Source organism: Cupressus sempervirens, chromosome 11, assembly GCF_028749045.1.
Source record: "Cupressus sempervirens isolate cs-2001-9-10 chromosome 11, ASM2874904v1, whole genome shotgun sequence".
Taxonomy (NCBI): domain Eukaryota; kingdom Viridiplantae; phylum Streptophyta; class Pinopsida; order Cupressales; family Cupressaceae; genus Cupressus; species Cupressus sempervirens.
In genome coordinates this window covers 454,619,026-454,634,688 of record NC_143128.1, presented here as the reverse complement: position 1 = coordinate 454,634,688, position 15,663 = coordinate 454,619,026, and positions in this window count along the sequence as shown.

The following is a 15,663-nucleotide window of genomic DNA, read 5'->3' as shown; positions in this document are numbered from 1 at the left end:
AATTGTCTCCCAAAAATTTCCGCCCAAATTCGTGCCTCCCCAAAAATGAACCCCCAAAGTTGTGATAAGAAGTTTTCTCCTCAAATCAGAGCACTAATTGTGCGTTCACCCGAGAAGACTCTTTTCTCAACTGAGTTAACTCACAATTAACTTTTATTATATTTTATTTTATTTTGCATTCATCTTTTCATGCACATTAAGTTGAATTATTAAATAACTTTATTTAATATTCCACTTGACTTCTATTTTAAATTAATTTATTACTTTAATCTCATGTGCCCTTTATGAAATTAAAATAACATTATTATTTTCTATTATTTTTATCTTTTAATTAATTTCTCATATTTAAACTCATGCTTAGATCATGCGATCTAGAATCCTTAATAATTTAATATCTTTCAACTTTTAATTTATTTTAGAAACTTAATTGATAACATATTTAATTAATTTAAATAACAATAATATTTAGCATTTATTTAAAAATGAACTCCAAATATATTATTATTAAATTAAATTAATATTATCATGTTCTAAATTTATCTTTGAACTTTTATCTCCAAATTTAATTCTTTTATTTAATTAATTTTTCAATTAATTAAATATTAAAGATATCATATTAATTCTCCATTAAATTAAATCATTAATTAATCTTTTTAATTAGACTTAATTAATAGAAAACACATCAAGGACTCATATAACAACATACGAAAACGCATCATAGAAAAATACATACTAAAACAAAAAGGGTTATAATCACGAAATTACATCCTTTGATGTATTCAGAGGGTACTTAACTCAGATACTTGCCTTAATTATCAATTAGGATAATTGGCTAAAGGGTTTAGGAATTGGACTTAAGAGTTTATCTCCCCTCTCTTACCATTGAGACAATGCGATAGGGTACGCTCATCTTGGCAATTCAGGGAAGTCGATACCCGGTACCTACAACCTGCATAAAATCCATGCATGTACAGACACAATATTTTAAGCTAAACAAACAATGGCAGGAAGTGGTGCATCGTGTAGATCTCGACTAGCAGGTGACTACAACTCCCTTCCTTAACCACATCAAAAACATCATACATAAAGAAAACAAACACGCACACCATACACATGCAATATGGGGTAAGTATCCATAAGAAAGCACATGTGATAATAAACCATCTAACTAATCATCATTGATAACTGAAAACACTAAATAATCATCATACATGCATGAAATATAGAGTACCAAGTAATCTCATCATATAATAAACTGAATGTAAAACAATATCTGATAATCTCAAGATAATGCTACTAATTATCAAACATAAAACTGGCCTAAAAGAGTTTGGCAAGATAACTGAAAATACGACTTAGGGGCAGGCACTACATTCACCCCCCCTAGACTTAGGCTTACTCCTGGAAGCCTACAAGAAAAGCAAAGCTAAGGACTCACTGTGCGGTTCCCATTGGGCCCTTTCCCCCTGTAGGAGGATATGACTCCACTGAGTACACTCTCTGAGCTCTACCCATGTCACCAACTATGGGTTCTGAAGTTGTGGGTCTCTGGCCTGAGAACTGTAGTTTCCCTGGAGGGCAACGAGACGACTTGTGTCCGCGTTGTCCACATGAGAAACACTCTCCATTGAAGCTCCTCTGAACTCTAGGTGCACTAGACTGCTAAAAACTACCCCCACTAGGATAAGACTGAACACTCTGAGATGGCCGATCATATTGGTTGGGCTTGTTGCGATGAGTCTTGTGATTGTTCCTAACATTGGAACCACCACGACCACTCTGTGCGGGAGGATAAGTTCCTTCCTGTCGTTGATTACCCCTTGAAGGAGGTTTCCTAATGCCACCTGCTCCCTAACCACCCTTCGATCCTAATGCTGAAGGTGCTCCTACAAAACCCCCATGTCCTAAGTTCACACTCTGCTCTACAAGGACGGCTCGATGTACAGTATCCTTGAGGGTTTTAGGTTCAAACACCTTAACACCCCCAATTAAACAGTTGTTCGAACCTCTAATAAAATGTTGTGCCAACTGTGTTGGGTTGTCATTGAATCCTGAAAAAGGCATGAGCTCAAAGAACTTACGCTCATACTCTATAACGGTCATAGTGTACTGCCTCAGGTTATGGAACTCATCTGCTCTATGCTGCTTTCATTCCTCTGGTAGGAATCGCTCACGGAAGCTCTCTAAGAATAACTCCCATGTGACACTATTCATGGTTAAGCCCAACTTCTTTTCCTCGATTGTCCACCAAGTGGCCCCGAAGAACTCTATGTTGGTGATAGCAAACCTTACTTTGACATTACTGTCAAAGTCCTGCATAGCAAAAATCCTGTCAAGGGCAATAAGCCACTGCTCAGCTACATATCCAGAACCCTGCCCATTAAAGGGCTTGACCTTGGACCTCTGAAGGTCCTTCATCTGTGAAGATACAATGGATCTATGTTGATCCCTCAGAGGGCTCCTAGACCTAGGTCTATGCTCATGTCCTGCACGATGTGCTCTATCCTGATCATGAACAGGAGGTAGGCGATCAATGATGGTTTGCATCATTTGCCTCATGTCAACCTCCTCCGAGTCAGCATGCTCCTCTCTATGGTTCTCTTCATGATGCTCACTGACATGCTCTTCCCTATTCTCTTCCTGAATGGGGCTCTCGTGGATAGACTCATGAACACTAATACCTCTGCCTCATCCACGGCCTCTGCCACAGCCAAGGCTACGACCTCTAATGGAAGATCTCATCCCAGATACCATCCTACAATAATATCCAAGACACAAGATACTATAACAACCATAATGCATAAAATTGTAAATCGTATTTATAAAACACACACATTTTGCAAATAGTAAAAGTGTCGTTTCCAGTTTAAAGTCATAGTGTTGAAGTATGAAAAATATGCAACTAATAGTTTACATTATGTTTCAATTCAACTAGTTTCAAGTTTCAGCTTGAAAGAGATTCACAAAATAGTTTAAAGTTTTCATTCTTGTTCAACTAGTTAACACTAGTGGCGTTTCCAATATACCCAAAGCTCCCAATGTAGAAACTCGGGCTCTAATACCATATGTAACGCCCCGCCAAGGGATCCAAAAGAATTAACCTAAGGTTTCACTAAGTTTGCTAAACATTTTTTTTTTTTTTTTTTAAGTAAGAAAGTATAACATACACATCAAACACATAGTAGCGGAAGCAATAACATGTAATCATCAACAAACATACATCACAAGTTACATTCCTTAAGGATCCCAAGACGTTGAGTCACATTTAAATTTAATTAATTCTAAGTCTAACAACTACCACATACATATGAAAGAATAATCAGAAAGTCCAATGTCCATAATATACATTTGTTCTGAATGCCTCTTGGCAAATTAATTTGGAATGCTCAATCATCCACTGTACATGTCACAGGGTATGAAAGGCTTAAAATAATATACATATGTAAAGATAAAGATACATCATCCTCAAATCCATGATACAAAGTATAGTAAAATAAATGAAATCACCCACCATACATGATACATCAATACATCCATAATGATAAAACATCTATCATAAAATCTAACCATCCATCATAATAATCCAAGAACATAGTGAAGGTAAATGCCAACCAAGAAGGTTCCAGCCACGGTGACCACGGACAGATCTCAATGGTAAGAGTAAAAAGCACTACCACCCGACCGCGTGGAACCTAAATGGTCCACTCCCACCGTGCCGAGGAGATAGTCTCAAGTCCCAAACAAGGTATCAAAACACAAAACACAAGTACTCTCTAAGTCTGGGAAATCTTAAAAGTACACTAACGCAAAGGTTCCAACATAGATAGACATCTAGACCCAGAGGCACCACAAAGACACGTAGGAAAGGTGCTATGCAAGAGAGAAAGTGTCATCGCAAAAGTCACGTCGGAAGTTACCCGAGCAATCCCTTAGGAATCCTGGGTCCCCTGTGATCCTGCAGCCACTAGTATCCTCTCGTACTGACGAGGCATACTACGAAATGCAAGGTCGTAACCAAGTGTTCTCTCTACCCCATCCTAGCCTGTACTAGCACTCAAGGCATGGGAGAGAACATAAAATTATCTTATTAGGTTCATTTAAGTCAGTATTTAGCTGAGATGTTTTCACTTATTAAAACAACTTATAATGGGTTACTCCAGGTAGCCTCTTAGGGCCCCGATCCCCATTGCAAGCCACTTCCCAACACTACACATAGATAACCTACCCTAAGCTCATGAAATCACAAATCAAAGAATCATAATAAAATCACCTCAATCCTATATAAGCGACTGAAAGCATCATAAATATAATCCACAATCATCACATCAGTTCTCCATGAGCAATTGAATAGCCTCAAATAATAATCATAATGATCACAACAAAACTCTATCAGCATCTGAAGGCATCAATGATAAATCACAATATCCCATGGTTCTCCAACGAGCAACTAGAAAGAATCTCAATAATAGAACACAAAATTGATCGAAGACTCCAAAATGGTTACGTCAAGTAACTCAAATACATACACCTCAGTCTCACACAAGGAAACTGAAAAGCAATAACAACCAGTAAAAACATCCATATCATAGAGCACTCCATCACATTACCATAGTCGGGTTAAGAAAGATCGAGACAAATAATCATAACGTCACAATCGCATAACGCCCAAGCCTCTAGTAACGTCCTAAACTGGTCAACACTAAGACAATCCCAAACCCCAAATCATAGAAGCATAAAGAAATCAAAATAGTATAATTCAGTTCATAGTTCGAGTTTGTTTCCATAATACACCCTAAGGTTTAAGTTGAAATTCTCAGTTTGAGTTTCAATGAACATTTTTAATGTAAAGGTTTCTCATTATTACCCTTATAATTTGACCCAATTATTTAATCTTCATTTAATAATAACTCTTTTACTATTTTCAGATATTACTTTATCCATAGTTAATTAAATAAATTAATATTTTATTTAACTATAAAAATATTTATTATTATAAAATTATTAACAATTTTTTTTTTAATAAATTAAAAATTTATTAAAATAACTTTTATTATTAATATCTATTAGCAAATTTATATTATTAAACATTTTTAAAATAAAATTTAAAAAACAGTTATAGATGACATAACGGACGTCCCTCAAATAAAGAGCCGTGCGGCCCTGTCATAGGTACCGCAGGCTTTAAAAGCCGTGCGGCCCTGTCACAGGGTACTGCAGGCTTTAGAAGCCGTGCGGCCCTGTCACAGGGTACCGCAGGCTTTAAAAGCCGTGTGGTCCCTTGCTGACGCAGGTCGCCGCCGGCGATTCAAATCGCTGGGGGGGGGAAGGTAAGACCCCTCCCCATTAATTATTATTATTATTATTATTATTATTTATATATATATATATTTTTAAAAGAAACTTTTAAATTTAATTAAAATCGTTTCTCAATACTTTCCTATTCAAAATTTAATTAAGATATGTTTATTATTACTATATAAATATTTTATAATAATTTTTTTTTTTTATAACATTCATAAATATAACTTGATAGAGAAAATAATATTAACCATTCAAATTTCAATCTACAATTTTCATTTATGAGTTTAGAATTTAACCCTTCCCCGGTTAAATTCAGATTTCATTAATCTATCAAAATAAGAATTCCTAATCCCTATTCTAATTTTTACGTATGCCGAATATATTGACAAGCATTTAATAATTTACAATATTGAAATATTTAAGCTTTCATCACAAAGAATTTGGATATACAATCCACAGGCACGAAGAAGACAGGAAAGGATAATTGTGTATTTAATCGATGATCAAAACACAAGACCCTACCTGATCCTGATGCTATTATGCAATCCCCAGGAACTGTAAGAGATTTCGCTCCTCTTCAATAGCCTTCTTCCGAGAATCTTTTTTTGAAATTAGCCTTTTGAAATTCGCTTCCAAAAATTGTCTCCCAAAAATTTCCGCCCAAATTCATGTCTCCCCAAAAATGAACCCCCAAAGTTGTGATAAGAAGTTTTCTCCTCAAATCGGGGCACTAATTGTGTGTTCACCCGAGAAGACTCTTTTCTCAACTGAGTTAACTCACAATTAACTTTTATTATCTTTTATTTTATTTTGCATTCATCTTTTCATGCACATTAAGTTGAATTATTAAATAACTTTATTTAATATTCCACTTGACTTCTATTTTAAATTAATTTATTACTTTAATCTCATGTGCCCTTTATGAAATTAAAATAACATTATTATTTTCTATTATTTTTATCTTTTAATTACTTTCTCATAGTTAAACTCATGCTTAGATCATGCGATCTAAAATCCTTAATAATTTAATATCTTTCAACTTTTAATTTATTTTAGAAACTTAATTGATAACATATTTAATTAATTTAACTAACAATAATATTTAGCATTTATTTAAAAATGAACTCCAAATATATTATTATTAAATTAAATAAATATTATCATGTTCTAAATTTATCTTTGAACTTTTATCTCCAAATTTAATTCTTTTATTTAATTAATTTCTCAATTAATTAAATATTAAAGATATCATATTAATTCTCCATTAAATTAAATCATTAATTAATCTTTTTAATTAGACTTAATTAATAGAAAACACATCAAGGACTCATATAACAACATACGAAAACCCATCATAGAAAAATACATACTAAATCAAACAAAAAGGGTTATAATCACGAAATTACATCCTTTGATGTATTTGGAGGGTACTTAACTTAGATACTTGCCCTAATTATCAATTAGGACAATTGGCTAAAGGGTTTAGGAATTGGACTTAAGTTATCTCCCCTCTCTTACCATTGAGACAATGCGATAGGGTACGCTCATCCTGGCAATTCAGGGAAGTCGATACCCGGTACCTGCAACCTGCATAAAATCCACGCATGTACAGACACAATATTCGAAGCTAAACAAACAATGACAGGAAGTGGTGAATCGTGTAGATCCCGACTAGCAGGTGACTACGACTCCCTTCCTTAACCACATCAGAAACATCATACATAAAGAAAACAAACACGCACACTATACACATGCAGTTTGGGGTAAGTATCCATAAGAAAACACATGTGATAATAAACCATCTAACTAATCATCATTGATAACTGAAAACACTAAATAATCATCATACATGCATGAAATATAGAGTACCAAGTAATCTCATCATATAATAAACTGAATGTAAAACAATATCTAATAATCTCAAGATAATGCTACTAATTATCAAACATAAAATTGGCCTAAAAGAGTTTGGCAAGATAACTGAAAATACGACTTAGGGGCAGGCACTACAATATTATATTTTAAATAATGAAACTAAGAATTTAATTTTATATTAAAACTCACATTTCTATAAGAAAAAATGAAATGTATTGAAATATAAAAATATTTTATAAGTAAAAATAATTGTTTAATTTTACACAATTAGAAAAGGTTTACTATTTAATGTTTTGTATTTCCAATTTTCTCATAAAATTAAGTAATTTTTAATTATAAAATAATATTTATATAATTTAATATGTACATTTGTAAATAATAAATAGATGTAATACATATAAATTTGATGTTGATGAATAAAAATGATGTAATAAATAAGAAATAAAATACAACTATTTAATTTTAATACATAGTTTATAAAAATCTAATAATAATTTATATATCTTTTAGAATTGAATTATTTATATTTTGTGATTATTTCTTTAGTATGTTTTTTGATATAAAATATAATTATTAATTTAATATTAAAATATATATTTAAGTTTTAAATGTATTTAAACTAAATGATAAATTGTTTAAATAAAAAATAATAATAATAAATAATATGATTTAAAAATTGTAACACTTATCAATTATACATATTACAAACACTATTATAAAATATAATTAAAAAATAATATTGTTTAATTTATTTTTATAAAAGTAAAATAATAGTAATAATTTAACTACTTTTATTAAAAAAGCAAAGTTTTAAAAAAATTAGAAATTCAAATACAAAGAGATATATATATATATATATATATATATATATATATATATATATATATATATATATATATATATATATATATATATATATATATATATATATATATATTTGAACTTATGCATTACATGAAGTTTTAGGAACAAGTTATATCAAATAATAAAAAATAAACATCAATATAAAATTAATAATAAATATATTTAAAATAAGAAATTAAAAATATTTAATAGATTGTGATAATTAATATTGATTAGACATGTTGTGTGAGGTGGAAGATAAAATGATTGAAAAAATAAAATGTTATCAACTTGTCATAAATGTGGAAAAGATGAAGTTATAATTTAATATATTCATTAATGTAAGATAAAGTTGTTAGAAAATATTTATATTTTTTGTTGAAGAAAATTAATTTTCTCCCTCACCAAAAATAGTATGGATCAATAGAATGGATGAAAAATGTGATTTATAAAATAATGAAAGATTAGAAAAAGATATAAACATTTGAATTCTCATATAATCTTTTAAATTCTTAGATTTGATTGGTTAGTGTTAATGTCATATTTGAATTGACATGAATGCATAAGTATTCTTGCCTTTGGCAGGAACTAATAAGGAATATATTGGATTTGAACTCCTACAATCCAAAAGTATAAGTTCTCTACTATTTAACTTTGTAGTAATAAACAGATAGGATTGATAAAAGGTTGTTTGTTGATATGTGTACATGGTTACAAGAGGTTACCCTTATGAGTTTAAGTCTCTTCGATTCAATTGGAAGTTTGGGGTAGTGTTTCCAAAAATTAAATTTATATATAATGTATCATTTTGAATTATGATCATTTACTATTGGGTGATAGATCTAGTTTCGAATATTTTATGTATTTGTTTGTTCTAGAAGTCGACTCTATTTTAAAGGGTGTTTGTATTGGGATTTATTCTAAGAGTCTAATAGTTGTTGTCTCTAATTCTCTGTTGGTGATATTCTTATGAGAAGCTTGCTCTAAAATTATATTGTAATCTAATGTCAATTTCTAAGTAATATAATCTAATGTTAATTTCTATGTAATATATTGGGCAACTTTTCGTGTATCAAGCTCTTCTCCCAAAAGAATTATCCCAACATAAATTATTGTATTATGGTATTTGTTGGTTCCCAAAACCACATATTGGAATCCTATGAGCCTTCCAATTTAATGTTAGGTTTCTAACGAGTTGAAGGCCAACTTGACAGGACTGATTGATTCACTCAGAATGCTTTGCACTTATGGCTCTACATACACTGTGGAGTTTCATAAAGTCTATTTGAGGTCCAATGTACAAGAAGCAAAGAGCATCAAAGTAGTCAGATACATCAATGTCTTGAGGTGGAATATCCAAGAAGAAATAAACTTATGGAGTCCAAGCACTGTTCATAAGTGTTACCAATTAGCCCTCAAATTGGAGGAAAAGCTCAAGAAGGAGCATGAGTGTAAATAAAGAGGAAGAGGTAGAGATAGAGATACAAGAGGCCATAGAGGCACTTTTGGAGGTAGGAAAATAGAACCAAGGACACAAGGAGAAACCAAACTCACTAAACAAAGTGAGTCAACCAGTCAAAGAGGAGGGCAAAGTAGAGGTAGGGGATCCAATAATAAATCCAGAGGAAGGTCAAGTAACCAAGGAAGGGGGCCTTCATATTTTGCAACTATGAAGTGTTACACATGTAACCAGTATGGGCATCTTGAATATAGGTGCCTTGAGAAAGTATCAGTCACACAAGGAGACAAAAGTGTGACATATGCACAAGAGAAAGCATCTATTAGCAAGTCAAATAAGGTACCCTTACTCTTGGAAGAAGGAGAAAATCTCATCATTAGAAGGACTCTAATTTAAAAACACGTGAAGGAGGAACCAAGCCAAATGAGAACACTCTTTAGGATCAAATGCAAGATATTGAACAAGGTATGTAAAGTGGTTATAGATTCAGGTTTATCTAATGAAGTAGTGTCCAAGCTAAACTTGCATGGAAATCCCTTATAGTAACCCTTATCAGGTCACTTGGTTGAAGAAATGAAAACATGTGATAGTTAATGAGCAAGCTTAGGTAGTGTTCAGTATAGGCAAGTATAAAGAAAAAGTTCTTTTTGATATCTTACCTATGGATGCGAATAATCTACTGCTAGGAAGACCATGGAAATTTTATAGGGAAGCCATGCATGATGGGAAGAGGAATGTCTATAGTTTTAAGAAGGATGGGGTGGCATTCAAAATTCAATAATTGTTGATGAAGGGGAGACCCAACCAATAGGCCTCATGTATTAAAAAAGAGTTCCTCAACACAATGAAGGAAGGGGGAGGAATAGGATATGTCATAGTGACAAAACTAGTAGAGCAAAAGACAAATGGAAAAATAGAGATTCTTCAGGAAGTGCAAGATATCCTAGATCAATTTGAAGATATCATTAGTAATGGTCAATCGACTACCTTACCACCTAAGAGGACTATAAGTCATCAGATAGACTTCATACGCAAGACATCCTTACCTAGCAAGGCAGCCTACAAGATGACACCATAACAACATGAGAATATTTCCAAGCAAGTGCAATAGTTGCTTGATCATGGACTAATTAGGAAGAGTGCAATTCCTTGTGTAGTCACCACTATTTTAGCATCTAAGAAAGGAGGCACATAGATATTTTGTACTAATTCAAGGGTCATAAACAAAATCACTATCAAATAAAAGTTTTTCATACCAAGGATTGACGACTTGATGGATTGTCTAAGAGGTGCAAAATACTTCAAAAAAATTGACCTTAAAAGTGGGTATCATCAAATAAGAATAAAGGAGGGAGATGAGTGGAAAATAACTTTCAAAACCACTAAAGGATTGTATGAGTGGCTTGTGATGTCATTTGGCTTGACAATGGCACCCTCTACATTCATGAGGTTGATGAATGAAGTGCTACATGACTTTATAGGTAAGTTTTTTGTAGTTTACATCGATGATATCTTAATTTTTAGTAAAACAAAAGAGGAGCACCTTAAACACTTGCAGTTGATTTTATAAATGCTACATGATGAAAATATAACCATCAATTTGGAGAAATGTGATTTCATGAAGTAGGTGTTGATCTAATTGGGTTTTGTAATTTCCCAAGGAAATTTAAGGATGGATTCTAGCAAGGTAGAAATCATAGTCAATTGGTCAACTCTTGAATGTGTCACTAGGGTAAGGAGCTTTCATGGTTTAGTCCAATTTTATAGGAAATTTATCAAACAACTCATTGAGATATGTGTTCCATTGTTACACACCATAAAGGGTGGTATGAAATTTAAATTTAGGTGAAATGAATAAGTCAATAAAGGATTTAAAACATTAAAGGAGAAGATAGCTTCACAACATATTTTAGTGTTTCCTAGCTTTGAAAGAAAAATTACTGTTGGGTGTGATGCTAGTAATGTGGCCATAGGAGCAATCCTAAGCCAAGAGGGAAGACCAGTAGCCTTTCATAGTGAAAATATTAATGAAGTAAAAAGAAAGTACTCATCTTATGACTTAGAGTTGTATTCTCTAGTGCAAGCCCTTAGAAAATGGAGAGATTATTTTCTACCTGAGGAATTTTTAGTCTATACAAATGATCAGGCCTTGATTTTTTCGAAGTCACAAGATAAACTTAGTCATAAGCATATGAAATGGGTGGAGTATATCCAATCCTATAGTTCCACTACTAAGCACAAAAAAGGACAAGCCAATAAGGTGGCAGATGCATTGAGTAGAAGATTCCTAACAAATTAAGAGATTCAATTGAAGAGCATTGGAATTGATAGCTTCAAAGACATGTCTCTAAATGATGAAGAATTTTATGCACCTTACCAAGTTTGTTTGAAATTTCAAAACCATTTTCATCATGAATTTTTTGATTTGACATTACATGAAGGCCTATTGTTCAAAGAGGGACACATATGTGTTCCTAGAGGTTCCACAAGAGAATCTAATTCAAGAAAAGTGTAATGGTGCAATGAGGGGACATTTTGGGATTCACAGAATACTAGACTTTGCATTCACAAAATACTAGACTTAGTACACAGATTCTATTAGTGGCCCACTATGAGCAGGGATGTCAAAAGGTATGTTGAAACATGCATTATTTTTCAGAGTATCTAAAAATTCAGGATTATACCAGCCTTTTCCAATTCCTGATAGGCCTCGAAAATGCCTAAAAATGGATTTTGTGGTTGGGCTACCTAAGACTAAATAGGGTTATGATAGTGTCTATGTAGTGGTAGACAGGTTCAGTAAGATGACTCATTTTTTCATGTAAGACAATAAACGATGCTTACCACATTCCCAATCTATTCTTCAAGGAGATAGTTATAACTCATGATTTTCCAATAAGCATAGTGTCAAACAGAGACTTCAAGTTCATGGATCATTTTTGGAAAACAATATGGCACAAGCTAGGTACTAATCTCTCATTTGGGTCTACTTAGTATCCCCAAACTAACGAGTAGACAAAAGTGGTCAAGGAGTCTAGGTAATCTACTAAGATGCCTCACCAAGGAGTATGGAGAAACATGTGAGCAAATTCTACAATAAGTTGAGTATGCCTTCAATGATACTCAAAATAAGACAATAGGTAAAAGTCCTTTTGAAATTATTTATGGTATCGACCCAAGGGGCATATGTGAACTCGTAAATTTAGGAAAAGAAATAGAGAGGAGTGGAGTTATTGAAGACTTTTCTCTCTCCATGAAGAAGATCCATAACATAGTGAAGAAAACCCTCACTAACAACACACATAAGATGAAACAAAAAGCTAATGAGAGAAGGAGGAATGTGCAGTTCTAAGTAGGTGACCTTGTCATGGCTTACCTTAACAAAGCTAGACTTCAAAAAGGAGAACCTCACAAATTGCAAGTGAAGAATGTAGGTCCATGTAAAATTCTAGCAAAGTATGGAAAAAATGCTTACAAGGTGGATTTACCTAGTGTTATAGGTATTTCTCCCATATTAAATATTATAGACCTAGTGGGATACAGAGGCACCACATCAATAAAATCTCAAGAAGATGAATATCTTATCAAGATATCTGTAAAGCTACCTAAGAATAATGGTTCATCTCCATAAGTAGAAAAGGTATTAAGATCTAGAGTGGGAAAGAATACTAGGCACAAGACCTACATGGAATACCTAATCAAATGGAAGGGAAAACATGATATTGATGCAACATGGATACCAAAGACTAAATTTAAGAAGAAGGGGATAGATCTTAGCTTGACATCCCCAGTTGTTCCATGAGGACTTCCTTTTTGTTGGGGAGAATGGTGCAGGAGCACCTAGGACTTGCTCAAGTCCTCATACATTTTTGGTGTGTCTTGACTCTTTAATGAATCTTGGTTTATACTAACCATTCAATAGAATCTCATGGTGTTGTTCAAGTGTTATTTTGCATGTGTGCAAGGTCAAATTCAAAGTTGTGTCTAGAAGAATAAAAGTTGCAACAAATTAGTGAAAAGTTGCCAAGTTAGTCTAATCTCTAAGAGTCAATAATGTGGTCCAAGATTTGGAATGACTTAGAATAGGTCTACATAGCATCATGACACCATTTTATAAGTATCTGCACACTCTAGTTGAAAGGAAGCCAAGCATTTGTAAAAATTGTCAAGAAATTGCAAGAGTTGTCAAGTTGCAACTTTAACAACTTTTTGTGCAAATTTTGCAACATGATGCAAGAATTCACTAGTTATTTATCCATGCCCAGGATTTGGTTCTGGAAGATGTGGGATGACTATTTAAGCCCATCTAAACCATTTTGTATGGCTGGACATTGTGATTGCAAGTTTGACCAATTAAATTTTGAGAATTTTTTACTACAAAATTGTGCAAGTGTGGACATCCTCAATCATATGGATTGAGTTTTTGATTTATTTTAATTCATTAATTAGATTAGATTCTTTTGTAATTATGTACATATTTGTAAGTTCAATTTTCGTAGGGTAAAGTTAATTCTTTTACATTTTGCCAATCTCTAGACAAACCCAAGCAGTTTGGGAAGAATGGAGTCTAACTTCATTTTCCATAGTTAGAAAATCATGGCCTCATAGGAAATGAAAGTAGACTCTCTATAAAATATTTTATTTTTTGTTGAAGTGGAAAAGATGTATTTTGCTAATTTTACAAGCTATCCCTAGGAGAGTCATGAAGCAACCTGACTAGGTGGCTATTACAAAAACATGAATGGTATTTACAAGAGTCAACTGAAGTTGGAAGAAGGACTTTGGATTATTTTAGTGGAGTTTTTAAAAAGGGTGTATGACCAAGGAGAAGGTTTTTTCAATATATTTGTGTAGGCATTGGAGATCAAGTTCCAAGTTGAACTGTAAAAGCCTTAAAACCCTAGTAAACCCTCATATTTTGGTTAGCGCATGTGCAAACCCTATCAAGCCCCAAGACCCAAATAATCTTGGAAATAATCAAAAAGGCTATTTCAAATGCTAGTTTTTCGATAGGGTTATGAAGAATTTTGGGGAATTTAGGCCCAAAAATTGAACTAGGAGACCTAATTAAAGACCTAATTGGCCTAATGAGAATTGGAGCCATTTGGTGAGATCGGTAACAAAGATCCACTAAGGGATGAAATAAATACATCTAATAGAGAAATCCAATCCAAAGAGGCAAGCCTCCACACTCATGAAAGAACATTAGATGATTTGGAGGCATGATGCATGTGTGTGAAAGGAGAACACTAGAAAGGGAGTTAGTAACAAAAGGTAGGAAATCCCTAAAGCAAGGGTGATTTCTTTTCCTCAAAGAAAGATTATTGATGCCCAAGGGGATAAGATAGATGAAATGAGTTCTTGGGAGTCATAAGAATTAAGGAATTTACTATCATTTTCTTGTCAATATTCACTTTAATATACACCCACATTTCCTTTAAATTAAGGCATGTGGAAAAGGGGATGCCTTTAATATTTTACTTGATGCTTCCAAACCCCCACCCCCCTACCCCATGAAAGTGAGTATTTAATAAAACAAGAAGGTGGTCTCATCCCATTCTAACATAATAGACTTGGATAGAGAGACTTTACTATCAAATGCTTCACAAATATATCCATCTTGATCATTAGAGTGCCCAAACTCTTTTCTTCCAATTAAAAATGTGGAAGTGTCATTTGCAAATTTCACTTTTGTGAGATATTCTTGATTTGGTAGGGTAATACCTTACACTCTCAGTGATGGGGAGTCATCTCCTAAAAGATATTATAATACATTTTTTGGTAGAACAAATAATGTAATGGATAACAAACAACCTTTTTTAATAGATCTAGATAGGTCAAAGTAATTATATTTACATCCATTTACTTCCACCCTTACACTAGTATCTATTGTTAAAGTTTAAACCATTTTAATAAACTAGGAAACCCCAAAATCTACATCATCATGAAAATGAAAACCCATTATTTCTCTCATACAATTTTTCATAGTCAATAAGTAGTGTGCTTGAATTTTGATTGGATTCGATAACACATATCATGCCTTTAAAACATGTAAGGAGGTCTTCCTAAATGTATCTACCTTTCACAAATCTAGTCTTGGTGGGGTTAATCACTTTATATAAGATATCAAGGATATATAACTTTTTTGATTTCTTCTACACCAATCTCTTTATCTAGAAAATCAG